The sequence below is a fragment of the Marmota monax genome, unplaced genomic scaffold, assembly GCF_021218885.2.
Source record: "Marmota monax isolate L192 unplaced genomic scaffold, Marmota_monax_Labrador192_F-V1.1 WCK01_AAM20220418_F8-fsc00065, whole genome shotgun sequence".
In the NCBI taxonomy this organism is placed as follows: domain Eukaryota; kingdom Metazoa; phylum Chordata; class Mammalia; order Rodentia; family Sciuridae; genus Marmota; species Marmota monax.
This window is the reverse complement of record NW_026694038.1, coordinates 6,827,237-6,852,649: the sequence shown is the minus strand read 5'-3', so window position 1 is coordinate 6,852,649 and position 25,413 is coordinate 6,827,237. Positions and strand designations below refer to the sequence as shown.

Genomic DNA, 25,413 nt, shown 5'->3' with positions numbered 1-25,413 from the left:
TTTTTTTTTTTTTTTTTTGTGTGTGTGTGTTGCTAGGGATTGAAACCATGGCCTTGTGTATTCAAGGCAAGCACTCTTCCAACTGAGTTATATCCCCAGCCCAAGATATCTTTTTTTAAATGACCAGACTTCTTTTAAGTTTGACTGTTTCCAAAAGCTCTTTAACACTGCAAATGGAACAGAAATGATCATTTTCTAATGTTATCCCTATGTGATTATCATTGTCTATTATTTATGACTTTGATCTATCTGTCCTCCTTTAATTTGAATTGTTACTTGTACAACCTTATTTTGATTTTGTTGTTTAATTAGTAGAATTGTTGGTAAAAGAGTTATATTTCTCTAATGCAAAACCTGAGAAAAATCTTCTCTTTGGCAAATATTTGGGTCTCCAATGAAATGATTTTGCTATAATTCAGCTCTTTCCATGATTCAGAAGCCCTCATTTCTTTTTTCCCTCCTGAAGGTATCACTGAGTTTACTTTGTGCTAGAATCTAACTTTTTACTAAAGAATCAGAAAATATAGAGTGGCTTTAAAGGTAACTTAGAAGTGAACCTTTCAAGTATCTTTATTTTACAGACGAGAAATAGATACTGAGAAAGAAGGGAGCTCAAAGTATTATTGTCTTGCTCCTCCCTTTTAATCTGATCTAGAGATTTTGTCAACTTTACCATGAGTTACAGAATTTCTTTTTGAGCTACTAGTACCTGAACACAGTATAGATAGCAGAATCAATTCCCATGAGTAAAGAAAATGGAAAAATAGAAAAAAGCCTTACACTGTTCTCTAGCCATAACTTCTGAAATATTACAAGGTAATATTTACATATTTGAAAGGTCATATTCTTTACTTCTGCATATAAAGGTACTGGGTTCATTAAAATAATATTAGTAGAAAATTCTTTATCTGTATTTAAGTTTTTTTGAGATAGCTTTTCATCACTATCAGGCATTATGAATACATAAACATTCAAGTACTTAATCTCTTATTAGTTGAATATTTGGTAATAGGAGATTTTTGTTTTGCAAATATCTTGGAATATTAGAAATAGGAATTTCTACATAGTACATAATTTTTTGGAAATGCTTCAGTCATTTGCTTATGTTTTTCATTTTTAAATAAATTAGTTATTCCATTAAATGAAAGCACTGTTTGCCTACAGCAGTTGTTAGAAACAGTGCCTAAATATTAGTCATTTTTACAGAGGTATAAGGAGATCCAAGAAACCATATTTGAATAAAGTTATTTAATGAATAATGCTTCTTACACCTGTTAGGTATCAGAAGGAAAATTATGACATACTGGAAAACTAGTTTCTAACCTTTTTTTATACTCTGCTGAGTAAATTCAAAATAGAGGTATTAGTCAAGGATATATTTGGCAGTCAAATTCTAAATACCTTGCATTACTTTAACCATGGAACAGACATAGTGGTAAAATAAGTTGGTACATTACCAATTAGGCAAATGCCAGCTTTGAAAGGCTTGAAAGAGACTAAAACACTGTTGTTAGCCTGCCACGTATTTATAGTTCTATAAAGAATGACATTTACAAATGCTGTTTAGCAGGGTAACTTAGAAACTAAATTGTTCTCTGCCAAATACCCCATAGAGTTTATTAAAATACAATCTGTTTGATTCAGTACCCAGGATTGATTCAGAGAATGAAATGCTGGAAGATATATAACCTAAAAGTTTCCCATTTGAACTTTGACACAGATTAAAATTCTTTTATATATTTTCCTGACAATTTTAAGTAAAAAATTGCTTCATTTTGCTTTCTGTTTTTGATGTCTTTACTCCCCTTCTCCTTTTCCCTCCCTGTCTGTAATGGCATTAGAATGATAAAGAGTACTAGTTTACCTGGTTTATGGAGAAGGAGGTTATTGCAATCTCTATAAATAGGTAAAAGAAGTATATTAAATTATTAATATTATTACAATTTAATTTTTTAGACTTTTGCAGAATCCAGATGAGGTCTTATTTTTCCAACCTTCCAAATGGTAGGCAGGAGAATATATTTTTAATTATTGCCTTTTGGGGGGGGGCAGGGAAGTCTATTCTGACACTTTGTTTTATCTACTAGTAGAAAACTGGGAGGCAAAGCAATCATTAAGTAGAGGTTCATTATATTGACTGAATATAGGGAAAATTCAATACATTTAATTTTAATAGTAGTTTTATTTTTAGAATAAAAGACTTTTATTATCAAGACATACATTTTCTCTCTTTCTCCCCTCCCCCCAAAAAAACTAATGTCTTGGTGGTATTTGTACCCATGTATATATATTTGAATAATATTTATGATGGGCCTATATGTCTCAGGCACTGATTTCTTTCTTTCTTTTTTTTTAGTTGTTGATGGACCTTTATTTTATTAATTTATTTATATGTGGTGCTGAGAATCGAACCCATTTCTCACATGTGCAAGACAAGTGCTCTACCACTGAGCCATAACCCCAGCCCTCAGGCACTGATTTCTTATGATGGGTCCACATATACAAGAAACTCTTGATTCATAGAAAAAGTAATGTAAATAAATGTTGTACTTTATGGTTAAGTATTTACAACAAAGCTATAACTTTAAAGTGTTATGTGAACTCAAAAGTGTTTTTTCTAAACTTGTTCTTCCATTCACCATTCTGTTACTGCTTTCATTTTCTACATATTTCTCAAATCTTCTGTGATCTTCCTTCATTCTTATTCCGGTTATTTTCTCTTCATACCCACAAGAGTGATTTATCTTAACAAAAATTTGGTCTTGTCCCTTAACCTATTTAACACTTTAAGGCTTCCTTTCAGATATGATATAAATTTAAAGCTTGTTCTCAAAGCCTTTAAAGATCTTTATGATTTAGTTCCAGTTACTTTGTAGTCTCATTGCTTATCCCTTTCAGCCTTTAACTATTCTTACCTTTTTTTGATGGTATTAGGGATCTAACCCAGGGACACTTTACCACTGACTTATATCTCCAGCCCTTTTAAAAATTTATTTTGACATAGGGCCTCACTAAGTTGCTGAAGGAAACCTAGAACTTATGAACCTCCTTCCTCAGCTTCCAGAGTCTCTGGGATTACAGATATGTGCTGTCATGCCTGGGATAATTTTTCTTCTAATGCCATTCCTCCAACAAATACAATTATTTGAAGTCTCCCTGTGCTGTTTTTCACCTTGGTGTTTGTGCCCATTTCTGCTTTTTATTTTTTCTTCTGCACTCTTCACAAATTGGTATTTGAAACTCAAAAGTGGTGGCGCACCCTTGTAATCCCAGCAATTTGGAAAGCTGAACCAGCTGAGTTACTGAGGCTGGCCTTGAATCTGGGATCCTGCCTCAGCCTCCCAAATTGTTCTGATTATAGGTGTGTGCCCTAGAGTTCTTTTTAAAAAAGTGTTTACAAAGTAATGTAGTAATTGCCTAACATCCTACAAAGGATAACACTGTATTTTTGTTTATAATTATTATTATGAACTCTTGGTTTTAAAGGTATTTGATGTGTGTTTTCATCCTGTTGGAGTTATTGTCCTTAATGATTGTTATATTTTGGCTTCTGAGTCTCTTTGATGTGACTGTAGTAATATTTGACTGTACTCCTTGAGGAAACAAGTTTCAATGGAAATGATCTTGCCTGCATAGGGGCAGAGACAGAAAAAACTACAGAGAGATCTTTATTAATCCTTTTCTACCATCCTAGATATAAACATCCTTAGATGTACATGCTATGTTCATGCTAAACTAAATGTATTCTACTTCACCTAACAACAGTTCTGTGGGAATCTCTTTTATAATATCAATTAGTCTTCTTCCTCTATGTTTCAATGGTATTGTTTTATCATAGCACTTATCACAGCCTGACTTGAAATATAATTAATCTTCTTGGCTAATACATGAGGGTAAGAATCATTATCTCCATTATTTTAGTGGCTTACCTCATAGTTGGTTCTTGGTAAATGTTTGCTGCTTTGATAACGGCGCTATCAGAAGACAATATTCATATTGAACTTTTAGTTTGTATAGTTCTTCATTCTTAAATTGAGTACCATGATTATATTAGGTATTAAATATCATACTTTACCCTGTACATTTCTCAAAATGTATTCTGCATAAAGTTAGTAAGTATTAGTAGAATAAAAGAATTTTATGGTCAAATCAGTTTGGGAAATATTGAGTGAAGGAAAGGTAAACAAGTTTTATGATTATAGAAATTCACAATGCAAATAATATGCAGTGTGACTAAGAGAAAACATTTCTATTTTTTCTTTTTTACTTAATTTTTTCTGAGTATCATCCTTATGGACATACTTAGGAAAATGCTGGTCTGTGGATAAAATGTTGCATAGAGTGTAGAACAGTGGATGGACATATAATTGAACGTCAGAACTTGGATTTCTGTCCCCAAATACTAAGTTGAAAACCTTCTGATGTCTCTTCAAAACTCAGTTGTCTCAATAATAAAAGAAGTACTAGTCCGTACAGTTTAAGATCGCAAATTCTTTACAGTGTGTTTGACAGAGATTAGTATGTTGACACAGTTTTATGTAGATAAGTAGTTCATTCTCAATTTAATACTATAAGTGAATATTTGATTTCTTCCTCTTCTCAGTTTTCTCTAATCTAATTCTCCATAGTGAAGATAAAAGGTCTAACTTCCAAAGGCCTGCCTAAAGTCATCCTTAGTAGAAATTCTGGAACTACCTGGACTCTTGTAATTACAGCAACCTATTTCTTCTCCTTCTCCCTTCTTTTCCTTCTCCTCCTCCTCTTCCTCCTTTTCTTTTTCTTTTTAACCAGCTTTATTGAGACATGTTTGGTGTATAAGAAACTGCATCTGTTCAAAATGTACAATTTAAGAAATTTTAAGCAAAATATTTCTTGACCAGTGATGAAAATGGTTGAGATTCCTTAGATTTTTATTCTGGAAGACCTAAACTAAGCACCCAGAACAGTTTATCTTAACTTTTTCACCATTTTATTTAACCTTTTGTAGGTAATTGGAAGGAAGCCAAAAAAGTTTTGGAAAAGTCAAATCTGTTTTATAGTCTCATTTTTTTTTTTATTTCTAGTGAATGAGCAGCAATAATGTGTTAGATTTTTTTTTTAATACAAAGATGTTTAGATAACTAAGATAGGTTGGTATTCTTGGCATTTAAATTGCTTTAAAACTATTCCTGCTATTTATAGTAAACTTTGAAATATGTAAACAAGGAAGCTGCTGTAGTCTTGATTCATATTATGTACACATGATTTAGTCAAGGTCATGTTTTAGAATAATAAACCAGAATATATCCTATGATGAATATTGAAAGAATGCAAATAGGAAGATACATTCTTTCCTTATGCTATAATATGAAGGAAAAGGAAGCATTCATAATTAATTGACATGACATAATAGCTAATATTTATAGAGCTATTTGTTAACTATTGTTAGTTTGATGTGTATTAGCACATTTAATCCTTGTAATTACCTTCTAAGTATAATAATATTAATTACTTTACATACTTTTAGAACTAAGTAAGTTGGACTTTATGAAGATTTTGTATATTCTTACTTGCTTTCTTAACAGGCTCTGACTGCTTCCCTGCTGGTAAGAAAACAAATAGAGGGTCAGTAGGAATATCTGACAATGTTTAGGGATTGAACACCACCCTTTCATACACCTACTGGTGACAAGAATATATAGACTCATTTTTGTGTAAGGATATAAATTAAATTAGTGATGGATACAGGTTCAACTGTAGAGACAGTCAATCTGATTTTGAATTCCTGTGTTCTGCCACTTACTGTTTAACCGTGGACTACCTAAGTTTTTGTACTATAAAATAGAGATAGCAATAATATCTACTTCATAGTGTAGAGGATTAAATGAGTTAATATGTTGAAAGTATCTGGAATTTGATAAATAAAAATGCTTACTATTCATCATTATTGTTGCTGTTATTATTCTTATTAACTTCCTTAGTTGGCAAAGGAGTAGAAACCAGAGACCCTGGTATTCTTTAATAATCAGGGTTAGGTCTTTCATCTAAGATGGAGGCCCAGTCAGTTTGTGCTATAGTGTCAAGTAATTACTTTAGAGATAGATAACCTTTTCTGTTCTCCTCTTGAGTGGCTTAGAAATTTTGTTTTGTTTTATTTTAATAAGTATTCCCTAGTACCGATATACTTTTTATTTACTCTCAAGTTCCTTCTAATTTTTATACATACTATTTCTCAAACAAAACTTCAGATATAGACATTGTTATTACATGATTTCCCGAGTGTTAAAATTAGAGGAAAGATATCTAAAATATCAGAAATTTCTTTAGAAACTCTACTACAATAAATGAGAAAACCCAGGGAGGTCAAAGTAAATTGACTGAAATCAGAGTTTTTAAGTGGTAGGATGCGGAATACATTAAAATAAGAGTGAGTTTTTTTCCACATAATTTAATATCAACATTAAATTCCTTTTTAGCCTACTATGATATGATTGTATATACAAACTAATACCGTACTTCAGTTTATCTAAAAATCAGAAATAGGCTCACCTTTCCATTGTATTTGAAATATTATGTAAGGCTATCAAGAACACATAGTTTTTTTTTTTATCCATTCATCTACTGAAGGGCATCTAGGTTGGTTCCACAATTTAGCTATTGTGAATTGTGCTGCTATAAACATTGATGTGGCTGTGTCCCTGTAATATGCTTTTTTAAAGTCCTTTGGGTATAAACAGAGGAGAGGGATAGCTGGGTCAAATGGTGGTTTCAATTCCAATTTTTCTAAGAAATCTCCATACTGCTTTCCATCTTGGCTGCACCAATTTGCAGTCATACCAGCAGTGTATGAGTAGACCTTTTTCCCCACATCTTCGCCAACACTTATTATTGTTTGTTTTTATAATAGTTGCCATTCTGACTGAAGTGAGATCGAATCTTAGAGTGATTTTGATTTGCATTTCTCTAATTGCTAGTGATGATGAACATTTTTTCATGTGTTTGTTGCTTGATTATACATCATCTTCTGAGAAGTGTCTCTTCAGGTCCTTGGCCAATTTATTGCTTGGGTTATCTGGTTTTTTTGGTGTCTAGCTTTTTGAGTTTTTGTGGCATATATACACAATGGAATATTACTCAGCAATAAAAGAGAATAAAATCATGGCATTTGCAGGTAAATGGATGGAGTTAGAGAAGATAATGCTAAGTGAAGTTAGCCAATCCTAAAAAACTAAATGCTGAATGTTTTCTTTGATATAAGGAGGCTGATTCATAGTGGGATAGGGAGAGGGAGCATGGCAGGAATAGATGAACTCTAGATAGGGCAAAGTTGTTGGTAGGGGAAGGGAGAGGACATCAGGTTATAAATGATGGTGAAATATGATGATCATTATTATTCAAAGTAAAGGTATAAAGACATGAATTGGTGTGAATATACTTTGTATACAACCAGAAAATATACAACATGAAAAATTGTGCTCTATATGTGTAGTAAGAATTCTAACGCATTCTGCTGTCATACAAAAACAAACAAACCATTCCTGCATCTTTGGAATGAAACCAACTTGGTGATGTTGTACTATATTTCTAATAATACATTATTGAATATGATTTGCTAATATACAATTTGCAAAAATGCTTAAGACAAATTTCATAAGGGATATTGATCTGTAGTTTCCTTAATGGGTTCTTTATATGTTTTAGGTATGAGGGTGGGATACTGGCTTTACAGAATGAATTTCCTGAAATAACTTGAGGAGCTTTGACTTTAGTTCTTTCAAGGTCTGGTAAAGTCAGCACAGAATTCATCTGGTTCTGGGCTTATCTTTGTTGGAAGGCTTTTTATTACTGTTGTATAATAGCTTGTTTATGGTCTGTTTAGGTTTTCTGTATGCTCTTGGTTCAATTATGAATATAGAAATATATCCATTTCATGTAAATCTTCCAGTTTATTGGAGCATAAATTGGAAAAAGTTTTTTTAAATGATCCCTAATGAAACTCTGAATTTCCATGATGTCCACTATCTCTATTTTAATTAATTTGGGTCTTTTCTCTCTCTCTCTCTCTCTCTCTCTCTCTCTCTCTCTCTCTCTCTGTGTGTGTGTGTGTGTGTGTGTGTGTGTGTGTGTCAGTTTGGCTAAGGGTGTATTAGTCTTTGTTTCACTGATCCTTTGTTTTATTTATTTATTTAAAATTATTTTTAGTTGTTGATGGTCCTTTATTGCTGGGAACCAAATGCAGTGCCTCACATGTACAAGGCAAGTGCTCTACTGCTGAGCTACAACTCCAGCCTCTTTTGTTTTATTTTTTAATTCTCTTATTTCATGATTTGGGCTGTCATACTAATTATTTCTTTTCTTACTTCTTTTGGAATTGATTAATTTGTGTTTTTCTAGGGCCTTGAAATCCATCATTAATTAGGTTGTTTATTTGGAATCTTTCTGATTATCTTACGTAAACACTCATAACTATAAAATTTCCTGTAAGAATTGCCTTCATAGTGTTCCAGAAGTTCTGGTATATTGTATCACTATTCTCATTTGATTTTAAGAATTTTAAAATTTCTCCCCTGATTTGTTCTATCATCCATCATCATTCAAAAATGTATTTAATCTCCATGTGTTTATATCATTTCTGAGGTGTTTTATTTTTTTAGTGTTGATTTCTTTATTTTGGTACTAGGGATTGAACCCAGAGATGTTTAACCACTGAGCCACACCCCAGCCCTTTTTATTTTTTATTTTGAGACAGGGTCTCCCTGATCTTCTTAGGGCCTTGCTAAGTTGCTGAGGCTGGCTTTGAACTTGCAATCCTCCTGGCTTAGCCTCCTGAGCTTCTAGGATTATAGACATGCACCACCATGCCTGACCTTTGTGTTGATTTCATTCCATTATTATCTGATAAGATGCAAGGAATTCTATCCCTTTTTTTTTGGCTAAGAGTGTCTTTGTGGTCTATTTTAGTGAAAGCCTTCATGTAAACTGAGAAGAAAATGAAATTGGCTGGCTCTCTCTCTCTCTCTCTTTTTTTTTTTGGGGGGGGGGTACTGGGATTAAACCCAGGAATATTTAACCACTGAGCCACATCCCCAACCCTTTTTATATTTTACTTAGAAACAGGATCTCACTAAGTTACTTAGAGCCTCTCTAATTTGCTAATGCTGGCTTTGAACTTGCAGTGATCCTCCTGCCTCAGCCTCCCAAGTCACTGGGATCACAGACATGCACCATCATACCTGGCTGAAATATTCTGCAGATGTCTGTTGATTCTTTTTCCCACCCTTTTTTTTTTAAAAAAAAATATGTCTTTTGTTTGAAGAGTCTTAACTAAGTTTATATCTGAATAGCCTAGTGATGAGAGAGGCATGTTGAAATCACCCAGTATTATTTTGCTGTGGTCTGTCTATTTAACTGATGTCTATTATATGTAATTAGTTGCACTGATGTTTGGTGCATAAGTATTTACCACTGTTATATCTTCTTGTTGAATTGTTCTGTTTACCAGAATGATACGAACTTCCAGTTAATTTTCTCTCTTCTGGTTAATTTTGACTTGAAATCTGCTTTGTTGGATATTAGATTAGCAACTTCTGCATGTTTTGGGGCTCCATTTGCTTGTTATATCAATTTGCATTGTTTTACTTTCGGCCTGTGGAAATCTTTGCCTGTAAGATAAGTCTCTTGCAAACAACATATTGGGTCCTCAAATAAAGGTTTCTTCTACAGTGTTTGGTCTGGTATCTTGGTTATAGCAATGCAAAGCTGATTAAAACAAATTGGTACCAAGAAGTGGGGTTGTTGTTGTGACTAACCTGACCATATGGTTCAGAAACCTTTTGAACTGGGTTGTGGGAAAGCCAGCAAGCAGGAGATGCTTTAGAATGTTGCAGCAGAGCTTAATAAATGATTCTAGCATGAACTCAAAAAAAAAAAAAAAACTCAGGAATATAGACAATGCTCATGAAGTTTCAGAGGGAGGAGAGGATTCTATTGGAAATTGGACTACAGACCATTTATATTATGTTCTTGTAAAGACCCTGGCTACATTTCACTCATGTCCTGAGACTTTAAGTGAGACTGAATTTATGAATGATGGACTAATTAATCTGGCAGAGGAAATTTCAGGGCAACACGACATTCAGTCAGTGGCATGGATGTTGCTGGCAGCTTTTCTACAGGTTTATTGTAAAAATCAAGAGCAGAAAATACCTGAAGGATTTTAAAAACTTATAGTTGGTCAGAGAAATGCATGTAAAGCTGGCACCCAGGAAGGCATGCTTGCTAAAATGATTATAACCCCTGAAGTGATGCTATATGTACTTATAGAGAGATAATAGAAAGATGCCTTGAGGGGATCTCAGGAATTTGTATGACCACACCCATTGTAGTTTCAAGGGTCTAGAAGGGAGAATTCCTTTGAGAAGAAACCCTATAGATGCCCTGCTCCCACAGGGGGCGCCTGGGAAGTTGTTTTACCATATTCAACCAGCTATGCATTCAGAGGACGCTGCTGCTGTGATCCCATGGAGTGGATCTGTTGTGCAACTGGCAGCAGACTGTGGTGTTGTCCAATTGGTGCTGTTTCTGCAGGAATGTGGGATGATTTTGTGGTCACAGAGGTTTCCACCAAGATTTCAGAAGGCCAGGCAAAGTGTACCAGTATCAGGGTCCCTGTTCCTCAGAGGGTGATGCTTAAAAGTCATGAAGGTGAAACCCAAACTGAAATGGATACCTCAAGAATTAAGAGATGCCAGTAATGTGAATTGTCTGCCAAGAAAAGCTGCTGGCTCTGGAGAGAGCCAAGCTAAGAGAGAGCCCATGTGCACTTTATCAGGCAAGGTTAGAGGGGTGGGGCTGCCTAAGTTCTTTGGAAACAATGTCACACAGCCATATATTGTAGATGGTGTGTGTGGAGTTATGGGACCTGTTTGCCCTGCTGGATTTTGGTCTTGCTTTGGCCTCAACCTTTATTTCTATTCCCCTATTCCTCCCTTTTGCAATGGGAATATTTATTCTGGGCTACTGTATATAGATGTATCTGACTTGTTTTTGTTTTTTACAGAAATTCATAGCCAAGAGTTTGCCTAGAATCTCAGATAAGACTTTGGACTTGGGCTTTTGAGTGATGCTAGAACTGTTAAGACTGTGAGACTCTTGGAGATGAACTAAGTACATTTTGCATCATAGAAGGACATGAGCTTTTTGGTACCAGGGACAGAATTTATTGTTTGGATATGAGGTGGACCCTCTTCTCCCTCCAAAGCTCCTGTGTTAATAATGCAGGAGTATTTAGAGGTAAATGATTGGATCACAAGACCTATAACGTAATCAAGTCATCCTGCTTTGGATGGAGTGGGTGTTTACTTAAGGCATGTAGTTCATGGCTTGGGCAGGTGCATTCCTGGGGGTATACACTGAGAAGGTTGTTTTTACCTATGGTCCCCTGCTTCCTGATGCCACTATGAGCCGAACAACTTTCCTTTGCTGGGCCCTTCAGCCCTGATGCTCTGCCTCACTTTGATCCCAAAACAATGGACTTGGTCTCTCATGGACTTGAACCTTTGAAATTGTAATCCCCCAAATAAACTTTTCCTTTTCTAAGTTGTGGTCAGGTATCTTGGTCATGGTGATACAATAATACAGTTCATTGAAGGAAAATAAAATCTGGTAGGAAGATTTTTAAAAATTTTAGAATTCAAAATACAAACAGAGGGAAAGCAGAAGAGATAAAAGCAAGTGGTAGCTATAAAGGAAGAGAACAAATTAAAAAAAAAAGAGGTTAGAAAGAACAAGAAAAGTTTGGCTATTAGAGGGAGAAGTAAGAAAGATAAGAGAAACAAACAGCAACAAAACACCCTAAATAAACAATTGCTAACCATTAAATGATAAATAAGAATAATGAAAATGAGGAAAAAAATATATATATGTACTTTCATGGACCAATCAGCATAGCAAGAACAAAAAAGAATTTTTTTAAAAAAGGGAAATATTTTTAAGAAAAAAAAAAAGGAGAAATTTTTAATGAAAATGAAAGAATTGTGACTGGTGAGTGGTCAGAACTGTTGACAGTGATGGATGTTCACTTCCTGTGCTAGACTACCTTTCTTTCTGTTTTTTCTTGAGCTGTGTACCTTTGTTTGTTGGATTTTTGTCTCTGTGACCAAAATACCCAACAAGAACAACTTAGAGAACGAAAAGTTTATTTTGGCTCATGGTTCCATAGGTTTAGTCCATGTTTGGCAGAGTCTATTGCTCTGGACCCAAAGTGAGGTAGAACATCATCATGGTAGAAAGGCGTGCAGCCAGGAGGCAGAAAAAAGGAAGGGGGAATGGGCTGCAGGGAATTTGAACCCTTCCAGGGCTCCTCAGTGACCCACCTTTTCTAGTTACACACCTTACCTGCCTATAGTTACCATCCAGTCAGTCCATTCAAACTAGGATGGACTGATTTCTCCTCTTAAAATCTAATCATTTTACTTCTGGTAATCTTTTCACTTCTGGGGTATTCCTGTTTTAGTACAGGAGTTTTTTTTTTTTAAAGTTTTTTTTTTAGTTGTAGATGGACATAATATCTTTATTTTATTAATTCATTTTTTTTGTGTGTGTGGTACTGAGGATCAAACCCAGTGTCTTGGGCATGCAAGGCAAGCACTCAGTACAGGAGCCCCAGCCCCAGTACAGGAGCTTTTAGTGGGACATCTCATATCCAAACCATAACAGTACCCATTAGAGAGAGCAAGGGCTCTTGTGTTGATAAATGCTTTCCTCTTTTTGTGTTGCTTACTGAAATGCCAGTTGGAGTGGTCTGGAACTGGAGCTGATTGAAATAACTCTCAGCTTCCCTTCTCACCAGGATAAAGTAGGATAGAATGGGAAGTACTATCAATTGGAGTTTTGTTCACACATATTACATAGATGCCCTCTCAGGGTGGAACTGCTACAGAGTTTGAAATGGAAAGTTCTGGCTTCTGGGGTTTTACTCTAATCAGGCCTTTAGGGCTTTGCTGAGTGGTTTCTGCTCTGGAGAGATTAGATCAACACTCCCCAAGGCTAGGCAGATGTGGATCTCTGCTGGGTATTTGGATCTCGGGCCTCCCAAAAATTCTGCAGGGTTGTGGAGGGGAACCAACCCCCTGTAGATCTCACATACTCCACTACCCATGAATGTGGACTTCCCAAGCTCAGTCTTCTTGTGAAATCACACCTGCCTGTTCAGTTTCCTAACCCTCTTTAGCTGGTCATGTGCATCTCCAGAGTCAAAGGGAAAGTGTTTTGTTCTTTTCCTCTGTATCTCTGACTTGAATCTCCTAGCTACAGTCTTTTCTGTTGTACTGTTTCAGTCACATTCTTCTAGGTACACTGTAGACTACACAGTAAATGTTTGCCAGAGTGGTATGGCAATGATTGCTGTGATCTCCTGGGCTCCTGCATTAGCAAGCTGCAGTATGGCCTCCTCAAGATGGCTCCCCATCTCAGTTTTCCACTAGCCAGTTAAGAAACACAGAAGAATTTTCAAAACATCAGCTCTCTGTGTAGTCTCTGGTTCAACTAAGTTCAGACTGATTTTCTGTTCTATAGGTTTTTGCACAGCGAATTTGTCCATTGGTTTTCTCTCTGTTACCCCTCCCTTCTGTGGTGATCTGGCACCAGTGCTGCCATAGGCTTGGCTCCAGTGTTCTCTTTCTTGTCATTTTTAGATGCACCTGGATTTGTATGTCTCTAATAGTCTCATACTACCTGAGTTTGATTTTCAGTGAATTCCATATTTCACCTACCTCACTGAGAAGCAGTACTCCCTCTGCTTGAATCCCAAGGCACAGAGCAACTAGAAAAGCAGTCTTTTTTTCATCTGCCATCTTGAATCTCTCATTAATACAGCTATTATTTAAATTAAACACATTATATATATATTAAACAGTTACATTTTGCTTAACAACAAGAATACTTTCCGAGAATATTGGGTGAACACCATAGAATATACTTGCATAAATGTAGATGTTACAGCTCAGTCACTCCATGTGGCATCTTGAAGCAATGAGGAGATGTGGTAAACACAAGGTGTATAAGGCTGCTGCCAATTCTTCAATAAACTTTTTTTTTAATAAGTAGCAATATGCTGTAAAATTATAAATAGTATAGTATAGTGAATATATTAACCACTAACATTCGTGTATTATCATTACCAAATATTATGTACTGTACATAGATATGCTTTTATATACCTGGCAATGTAGTAGGTTTGTTTATACCAGCATTACATTAAGATGGCTATAAGTTCACTAGGCTATAGTAATTTTTTTTCTCCATTATAATCTTGTGGGTCATATATATGACATAAATGTGGTCATTAATGTGGTCCCTTGTGGACCAGAATGTCCTTAATTCATGATTGTGGTTGTTTAGTCTTATTAGAAATCTTTATTGACTAGGTTGACTTTGGTCAGTGTTCTTAATGGACTAAATATAATTTTTATAAATATGTATTCAGCTAAGAGAATTATGACTAATGTTGATGAATGTCTTTTCTTGGGCTTTGTGTCATGATAGAATTCATGTTTTTTCCCGTAGAGTTTGATATATAGAATATAAACAACACTGTTAGTGGTAAAATAAAGACAAAGTTTATATTTGTCCTTTCACTACTTTTCTGACTTACAAGTTAAAAAGCCAACCCTTAATTTTTTAAACCAAAGTTTATTTTTAAATAATCAATAGCTTTCCAAAGCTATTTTAAATAATTTTCACTCTATAATAATCAAAATAAAATTTATAAAAACATCCAAATAATTTTAATTGAGTAATGTTAAATTTTATGGATTTGGCTCTGAAAGCTTTATCAATTGGTAATTAATGTGATAGGTTAAATAGAACACTAATATTTACTTCGTATAAATCTCTTTTGATCATCTTTTTTGATTGATAAAGTAAGACATGTTTAAATTATTTTCCTGTGATTAACGGAAATAACTAATGAACTTTTCTTTCCTTACTAGTGGGGTCTTTACAATCCATGATCCTAGGTTAGGTTAAGTGGAAAATCAGATGTTATATTAACTTTGCTCAGATGACTACTTGGGAAAGGATATTAATTCAGTAGTATCTTGATTAGCAAATCCACTGAGAACGTTTTGCCATGTACCAGCAAGTTGGAAAATAAACAGTCCTCGTAAATTATGCAGAATGGTATTAGTTTGCATTAACAGCAATGTTTTCATTAAAGTTGGGCCAGGAAAAAAACACCACTGTATTCTGCTTCTACTTTTCACTATACATGTGAACTCTGCCAGCAGCAGACAGCCAAGACTTGAGAATGAAAGGCAAACCAAGGCTATGATGGGTTCCTTAATGGCAGAATTTCTAGAAACACTTCTTTTTGAGTTCTGTTGTTAGTGTTTAATTTATTCTATTAGCCATGTGTTTCCACGTTTCTTCTGTTTTTCTGATATTTGGAATGGTGAGGGAATCTGAGTGACTCAGTGTGAGTCAGATGTCTGGCTTTAGATCATTGTGGGGGAGGGAGTATGCAGTATTAAATAACTCAGAGTATATCCAGGACTTCAGTACTTCAGACAGTTAGCTAGATTTTAATATCTATAGATAAGAATTTGTTTTTAGACTTTGACTTTTTGGTCCAAAGGCTAGCTTGATACATATTTTAAAATTCATTGCATTCTAGAAATATATTTTCTTCCTTGAAAAGTTATATATTCTGCCCAAGACTTTTTAAAATGTATTTTTAAAATTCTACTCAAGCAGTAGAATTTTAAAAATACATTTTAGTTATTATATAATCCTGAAAATAATTCATAACAAAAGAAAGAAATGACAGTTGAAGTAAAGAGGTTTACAAGAGGTTGCAAAGAAAACTCTTTGCTTATAATTAATAATATTGTCAGGAGCTGTGACATACACCTGTCATCCCAGCTCTCAGGAGGCTGAGAAAGGAGGATTGCAAGGTCGACACCATTCTCAGAATTTAGTGAGACCCTCAGCAAGACTATGCCTCAAAATACAAAGGACTGGGGATACAGCTTAGTGGTAAAGCACCCATGGGCTCAATCACCAGTATAAAAAATAATAATACTTATTTCATGATTTCAATTTCTTTCCCTAATTAAAGATATCTTATATTTGATTATTATATATTTATGGTACCCTCAAATAACACTAGAATTATATTGGTATGTTTTTAATGATAGGGTCAAAAGACTTGTGTTTTGTCTCATATATTTTTTTTAATTTTTAAGAAAAGATTGACTCAGAAGAGTTAAAGATTTGATAAAATGCTTTGATGCGTTTGAAAGAGTTACAAGCTTGTGATATTTTTGTTTGACATCATCATCATTCATATTTATATTGTAATTATATGAGTCTGTTTCCTCATTTGAGGCTCATCATTAAAGTCACCTGAGTTTCTTAATTCTACATACTTTTAAATTAGGAGAGCTGTGTATGGATATATGTAATAGACATTCAATAGGAACATTGAACAATATGTTAATTACAATAAAATATTTAGAAGGAACAAAAGAGTGGAATAGGGTAGCATATAAATGGAGTAGTATTGGGAATTGCTGTCTCAATACTACTAGTAGATTAGAAATGAGCCTTTGTAGGAGAAACTGCAGGATTCAGACACTCCTAAATGTTTAATAGACAAATTTGTTTGAGGGGCAGTAGTTATGATCAAGAAACAGCGAAGACCTATTTGATATTCAAAGTACTGATACTTACTTGGAATTATAAGTTTTTTTAATAGTCAAAATAGTTATTTTCTACTAATTCTGGGTAAAGATTGATCTGAAGGTTATTAATTCTAGTGATTTGAAGTGGCCTCTAAATGTTTCTTCTGTATGTTTTAGCATTATGAGTAGAAGTGCTAGGAATAACTTTGGAATGTCCACTAGTACAACACAGTTTTGAGAATTATGGGTATAAGTTTTCTATCATTGATGATTAGTATTCTCACTTCCACTAATTTGTTTTGTAACTTTAATTTTATTGTATTATTTACCCCATTAATTTTTTTTAAATATTGTTTTTAGTTATAAATGGACACAATACCTTTATTTTATTTATTTAGTTGTTTATGTGGTGCTGGGGATTAAATCCAATGCCTCACACATGCTAGGCAAGTGCTCTATCACTGAGCCACAACCCTAGCCCCAGTTTTCTCTTTTTTAATATACTTGTAGGTAGATGATTATGGCAGTACAAGGCATATATTTTAGTTATCTGGGCAAATGATAGTTTAGATGTCAACAGCTCTGTTTTTATTCATAAACTATGGCAATTACCAAAAATATTATGTTGGTTATTAATTAGGAAAAGGACATTTATCTACAAACCCATTTTACTTTCTGCTTTGTATCTTTTGCCCTACTATTTTGTTGCTTCTACTTGCTCTCACCTAGCATTGAATCTTCTCTTTCCATTCTGATGTCCAAAAAACTCTGGCTATCCAAAGCATGATTAATATTTAAATATAGTTCAGCTTTGTCAGTTTAAAAATGAGGTAACTGAGACCTGAAGAGATTAAAATCTACCAAGAAAGGAAAGAACTAATATTTTCGTGGTACACAGAAACTGTCTCTTCACATTTCTGTGAGGTATGTTTTTTTTTTTTTTAATTTGTTCTAATTATTTATACATGACAGCAGGATGCATTTTGGTTCATTGTACACAAATAGAGCACAGCTTTTCATTTCTCTGGTAGTATATGGTGTAGAGTTGCACCATATGTGCAGTCATATATGTACCTAGGGTAATGATGTCCATCTCATTCCACTGTTTTTCCTACTCCCATGTCCCCTGCCCCCAATCAAATTCCTCCATTCTTCCCATGTGCTCTCCTCCCTCCCAGTATGGATCAGCATCTACTTATCAGGGAGAACATTCAGCCTTTGGTTTTTTGGGATTGGCTTATTTCGCCTAGCATGATCTTCTCCAACTCCATCAATTTACTAGCAAATGCCGTAATTTTATTCTCTTTTAAGACTGAATAAAATTCCATTGTGTATCTATAAACCACATTGAAGGGCATCTAGGTTGGTTACACTGTTTAGCTATTGTAAATTGAGCTGCTATAACATTGATGTGGCTATGTCACTATTGTATGCTGATTTTAAGTCCTTTGGCTATAGACTGAGGAGTGGGATAGCTGGGTCAAACAGTGGTTCCATTCCAAGATTTTTAAAGAATCTCCACACTGCTTTCCAGAGTGGTTGCACCAATTTGCAGTGCCACCAGCAATATATGAGTGTACTTTCCCCCCACATCCTTACCAACACTTATTGTTACTTGTGAGATATGTTTTTTTTTTGTCCCCATTTTACAGAGTCTCAGAGAAAAGTGAGGCCCAAATCTGGAAGGCTAGTAGTGGAAAGGATGGGACAAAACTCCAGAGTTTTTACATAGTCCAGGGCCTTTTCCAGTGTCAGCAAACATTAAAGGCTGATTGACCAAGGTAGTGGGAATAACAAAGGGTTAAAAAAAATAGCACTATGAATATACAAAAGGTATGTTCTGAGCAGTGGCTTTTATGTTAATAAAAGTACTCAAAAATAAAAGATAATTACCTTTGGTTTTACAGCTTTTAAATTTAGTACAATATGAAATGTTCATATTAGGTACATTAACAGCATAACCATTGCTTATTAGGAATTTATGGTGGGTGATACATTATCCAAAAAAAAAGTCATAGAAAAAATAATGTTATTATCAATTCAGAGATGGAAATTGCCATCAAGAATAGGTGCATCTTCTTGCTTTTCTTACTGTTTTATTCTTTTTAAAGTGATGCATGCCTATAATCCCAGCAACTCAGGAGCCTTAAGCAATTTAACAAGACCCTGTCACAAAATAAAAAATAAAAAGAGGTTGGAATGTAGATCCAGTGGTTAAGTGTCCCTGGGTTCAATCCCCAGTGCCAAATAAATAAATAATGAAAGAGATAAGATACAGGGAGAGATAAGATAAGGAGAGAACTATCTAAAGCTGTTCTTTTTTGTGGGGGCAGGGCAGGTGTGGGGGGGGTAGAGATTAAAATCTACCAAGAAACCACTTTGCCACTGAGCCACATCCCCTATTTTATATTTTATTTAAAGACAGGGTCTCATTGAATTGCTTAGCACCTCACCCTTGTTGAGGTTGGCTTTGAACTTTTCTTTTCCAGTCTCAGCCTCCTGAGCCGCTGAGATTATAGACGTGTGCCACCGTGCCCAGCTAAAGAGGTTCTTTAACTTCTTGCCTTGGAGATTCTCTTGTCATGCTTTTAACAAATACACTCTTGCAAGCGTATACTACATTTTGAATAATACTTGATGTTTATGAGAATCAAAAGTTTGCTCCTCGGAATTTTTCACATGAGATACAGAAAACTAAAACTAAGCATGGAAGTAATAGGAAAAATGGCAGCAAAAATGATGTCTTTGACATATAGTATTATATTATGTTTGTTCATTAGCTGAGGAAAGTAGGTGCTTTAAAACAGGCAAATCATGGCCTCTCCTCATCATGCTTATGTTTATTTGTGAATTCTTAATCTTTTATCTAAGCACTTAATCTAATTAAACTATTGATAACTACATTTGAAGCTAGACACCTTTTCCTTAGCCTCTTGATACCTGAGCTACTGCTCCTCTGAATGTGATACCCTAAGGGGTAATCCAATCACCTAAGAGTAACTTTCAAATTGCTTTTCAAAGGTATGAAACTTTTCTAGAATTCCTAAGTGGTACTGGTTGCCATTTCATAACCTAATTATCTAGTTTAACATTTGTATTTTGGATACCATCATATTCATTACAAAATTATTTTCTTAGGACCCAGAGCTAACCTTGGCTGATACCTGGACAGATGCAATCATTTTTTTTTCTACGTACCAGTCCTCTTCTTTTCTTGTCCCTTCACTTCCCATTCTTCCTCTCCTCAGATACCTCCCTGCTGTCTTCCTCTCTCCTTCCTTTTCTGCATTTCATCTCAGTTTATAGGAAGATAAAAATTTAGAATGATTGTAAGGGGAGGTAAATGATTCTTTATAAAGTTACTATTCAGTGATAGGACTATGGAACACATTTCATTTCTTAGACAAATAATTCAAATTACCTTGGTTGAGAATCCTGGTTCATAAAAACAATATGTATAGATTTTGAAAAAAAAATACAGTATCAATGAATATAAAGCAGAAATGAAAAGTGCTAGTTTCTTCCATATTTATCAGTGAGAATCACTACTAGTGGTTTTCATGTATCCTTCTAAATATCTGCTACATATATTTACATATACTATATAATGTAGCATTAGCTACATTAATTTATATTTGTAATGTATTCGTTTTCCTTTTATAACACTCTTCAGTTTGTCTGGAAGCATCTAAAGATTAGTAATTTCAATTTTATTCTGCTTCATATTAATAAATTCTAGTATCTCAATTTCTTGTTTCTTAATGTTTTTCTTATTGCTTTCAGAATGCTGCTTCCTTGTTTTTTGGTTTGTTTTTGTCAAGCTTGACCTCTGCAATGGCTCAAAGTTTGCTAATAAAGATAAGAGGAAAGGGAAAATAAACTAGCTGAGAAAAGATAAAAGAAATGAAGAAGACAAAAAATGATATTTGTGTTTTATGGATTCAGTCTTTTTTGGGGAAGTAGTTGGTACATGTTCTGCCAGAGTGGTAATGTTCATAGTTATTAGGAATTAAAACTTGTAGGAAGAAAATGTAGAATTATCCTTGCTTTCATTATAAGGAATATTATAAGAGATCAGTATAGGATTGCCAGATGGTTGTTGAAGACACAGGATGAATTTGTTAAGGGCAAATACTTAGTCACCTGGGATCTGGAATAGAACAAACTGACTATAGGTCAACTTTAGTTGGTTATGAATGTAACACAGGCTTACTGTATTCATACATCTCTGAGACTAATAACAGGTGCACTGACAAAATTCTTTACTATAGCAGGCACCAGAGAATGAACTTCACATTTTTAACATGTATGAAACTATTAGCTACAAACTGTGAATTAGAATTTCAGAATCTCCTTTAACAACATGGAAACAATGTTTTTCTTCCTCCTTTAAACAGAGAGTCACTTATGAAGAATATGGTTGAACATCTATTGAACTACCCATTCATGATTACCCTGGTATTTCTAAGTTGCTACTAACAAAGCATTATTTGAGTATATACCCTTTTGTTCCCCAAAAATATAGACACTTTTTTTAACCCAAACACTGGAGACATTTGGAATAAAGCAAAGGAGAGCAGTTGGGGAATTAGATGAAATTTGGAAGTAATCAAAATATTATGTTATTTTTTTTCAATTTGATGTCATCTGATTAAATTTTGTTTTATTAGATAAATGTTACTATTGAGCTTTTTTTTAGTTTTTTTATATTGCATTAAGTAAATGATGTAGTTATACCGTTATTCCTTCTTGACTTTTCACAAAGAACTATAATTGAATTTGGCTTTGTGATTTAATTCTAGTTAGTAGAAATACAAAAACGAAATAGCTATCTAGTTTATTGTGACTTAGTCAAGTCTGCCAAGTATTTGCATGCCAAAGGTAAAATAGAAACTGGAAACCTTATTGTTTGTTTTTGATTTTGGTAGTATAGCTCTTCAAGTTGTTTTGATCCATTACATGACTTGAAAAGATGGTTCTTCTTTTACCCAGTCTAAGCATGTTGTCTTTTCTTACTCTGTGGTGATTGACAACAGGATTCTCTTTTATAAAGAGAGGAAAAAAAAAAAAAAACCTGAACCTATGCCACAGGTGTTGTAATCATCTGTCTTGCCAGATTTCAGCCTGAAATAAAGTGAGGTCTTAGGCTAGAAGGGGTCTTTAGAATTCTTTAACTTCCTTTCTAGGATTCTTCCATCACCCTGATTTTATGATGCCTCTGATCTACTACATACACACATATCTGAAGAAACAATTTCTGGTAGTTCAGTCTGGATTCATACGTAAGTGTGATTTGTTAAGGCATTTGTATTACTAAGCAGTGCCATGAACAATCTCCTTCTGAATTCCATGCATTTAGGTTAATAGCACCCTCAGTTTTCTCCAAGAAAGCAGTCTGTTTGTTTCTATAAATAGAAGGTTAATTTTGGTGGTATGTTTAAAACAAAAGAAGTATGCTGCAAAGGGGAATTGATGCCTCCACTTAGATACTTTCACTTGTAATTGAAAATGACACTCAGAGCCAGGTGTGGTGGCACATGCCTAGAATCCCAGTGACTTAAGGAGGCTCAGGCAGGAGGATCAAAATTTGAGGCTAGCTTCAGCAGCAAAGCAAAACCCTGAATCACAAAGTAAAAATCAAAAACAAACAAACAAAAAAACTGGGAGTGTAACTCTGTGGTAAAGCTTCCCTAGGTTCAATCCCCAGTTAAAAAACAGAAAAAAGGGGTCATGGGTTGTAGTTCTATGGTAGAGCGCTTGCCTGGCGTGTGTGAGGCACTGGGTTCCATCCTCAGCACCACGTTAAAATAAAAGTGTTGTGTCCATCTACAACATAAACACACACACACACATACACACTCACTCCTAGTTAAAAAAATTAAGACCCATAAGGCATTCTATTACAATGTAAGTTGTCTTACTCTCACCCATTCAATCTTTGAAAAAAAAAGTGTTTCTCTAAAACAACCCATTTTATCCTATGAATTTTTATAGGAGTATCTACCCACCTTTTTTTTTTTTTAAGGTTGCATTCTGCTATTTACAAGTAAAGTATCTGAACTTTCCAAAAGCTTTTCCACTTTTCCCCCACTGCTTTATTACAAGGTTTCTTAGACTTTCGGTACCTTTTTAAACCTTGGCGCTTTCAGTATCATGCTAGAATTGTACTGACATGCTTTTTTCCTTTTTCTTTCTTTCTTTCTTTCTTTCTTTCTTTTTTTTTTTTTTTTTTGGTGCCAGGGATTGAACCATGGAGTGCTTTACCACTGAGCCACATGCCCACATGCCCTCTCTCCCCTCTTTTTAAAATGTTTTACTTTAAAACATGATGTTTTAGTAGCTTTTTCACTGCCTTGGACAAAGACCTAACAAGAACACAGAGAGGAGATGCAGTAGCACATCATGGCAGAAGAGTTTGATGGAGGATGGTGACTAAAGACATCACACCAGGAAACAGAACTTTGTTGAACAAGGACAAAATATAAACCCCAAAGGCATACCCGCAATGACCCACCTCTTGCAACCACACCATACCTGTCTATAGTGACCACTCAGTTAATCACTGTCAGGGGATTAATTCACTGATTGGGTTAAGGCTCTCATAACCAATCATTTCACCTCTAAACCTTTTTGCATTGACTCATACACGAACTTTTGGGGGATACCTCTTATGTAAACTATAACACAGGGTCTTGCTAAGTTGTTTAGGCCTTGCTACGTTGCTGAGGCTGACTTTGAACTTGTGAACCTCCTGCCTAGCTTCCCAAATTGCCGGGATTACAGATATATGCCACCATGACTGGCTGACATGCATTTTTTTATTTGGTCTATTGCATATGCATTATTTTATTTTCTCTGATTTTATGATTATGGAACATGTATCTTTATGTTCATCTTTTTGGATCATCTTGAAATAAAACCAATGTTCTTTTAAAGCGAATTTAAGCATTCTTTTGTGTAGGAAAATTAACTACTGTCAAATAACCATTAAAAACATATTAGGGGGCTGGGATTGTGGCTTAGTTTTAGAGTGTCTAGCACATGTGAGGCCCTGGGTTTGATCCTCAGCACCACATATAAATAAATAAAATAAAGGTATTGTATCTAACTACAACTAAAAAATAAATATATTTCTAAAAAGAACATATCAGTACTTAGTCTTGGTTATGGTTTCACCAAAAAGTATGCAAGATGTTGAAATGGTTACACATTTTAAAAATTAATAATGATTGCATTAAACCCAGTCATTCTGAATTATCAACTTAGAGCAGAAATATTTATGTGGAATCTTTATTCCCATACTTACCTTTTCTGGTTTTAACCAAGATGCTTATTTGATTAAATTCAGAATTTAAAAGAGTTAGAATTGGTTACTATAGGTCAGCTCTACCATTAGACCTAAAAAGGTGCTTGTTACTTTTTTAGGGCTGCTTTCCTCTGTTTATAGAGATCAACAGAAGTTTCAGTTACATATAAGTGAGTTGGCCAGTCCAGATAGCTTGGTCTAGGTGTTTTAAAGTTTTTATTTTCATGTTATGTTGTATCATCATGTGATTTTTAAAAATAGGAAAGTCATACGAGGACGGGATTTGTAGAACTAAAATGATTAGTATGAATAAGATTATATACAAGAGAAAATAATAGAGATGAAGGGCTCTTTTGGAGTTACTTAGTAAATTATTTGACCTTCTTTATATCTAAATTGGTATTTTCAAATTCTCATTTCTTAAAATGAGATTACAAAAATAATGTGTAGATAAAAGGAACTTGGGGTAAAATGATTTAAGTCAGAAAATTCCCTCCTGAATTTCTTTTTTTTTTTTTTTTTAAGAATTTTTTAATATTTATTTTTTAGTGTTCAGCGGACACGACATCTTTGTTTGTATTGTCTGTGGTGCTGAGGGTCAAACCCGGGCCGCACGCATGCCAGGCAAGTGCGGTACCGCTTGAGCCACATCCCCAGCCCCCTCCTGAATTTCTTTACAATAGCTTTGCCTATCTTTGTATTTAGTCCTGTAAGTGTAATTATCTCAAATATTTTAAATTTCTTAGAATTCTAATTTTCAATTAATAAAATAATGAAAATTCCATCATAATTGTAGATTATTGGCCCATTTCAGTTTCTTATTGGGTTACAGAATTAATAGAATCTATATACAATAGGATCCAAGCAAAGAACCATGAGTAGGAGCAGTAAAAGTGGCTTGTTCATCCTGTAGTTCAGAGAATTAAGAATCTAAGAGTAATGGACATAGAAGCTATAGGAAGTTTACTTCTTTTTTAAAATTTTACTTTTGATTCTTTCCCTGTGTCTTCATTTACTTCACAACTTTATGTTCTAATTTACACTTTTTTGTGTATTTGTACTAGAGATGGAACCCAGGGTCACTCTGTAACTGAGCTACATCCTCAGTCCTTTTCTGTTTTTTTGAGACAGGGTCCAAGTTATTTAAGGCCTCACTAAATTGCTGAGGCTGGCCTTGAACTTGGAATCCTTCAGTCTCAGCTTCCTAAGTCATTAGTATTACTGACTTGTGCCACTGTGCCTGACCTCAATTTAAACTTTAAGTGATAATTGTGGTCTGCATGTTTATGGACTTGCAATTCTGTGAAATATTAGTATTATTTTTTTAGAAAATAATTCCATAAAGGACTTACCACTTAGGAGATATTTTTTTTCTCAAATATGCTAGTGCCATACCAATTGTGTTTATTTTAAAATAAAGGGTTCCTGCTAAGCACACCTGTAATC

The 25,413-nt window shown here is 34.5% G+C and overlaps 1 protein-coding gene across 4 annotated transcripts in view; it reads left to right on the top strand.

The window, feature by feature from the left end:
- Positions 1–25,413, top strand: part of Phtf2 (putative homeodomain transcription factor 2) — a 125,744-nt gene that overhangs the window by 33,419 nt on the left and 66,912 nt on the right. The gene's annotated exons all lie outside the window — the stretch shown is intronic.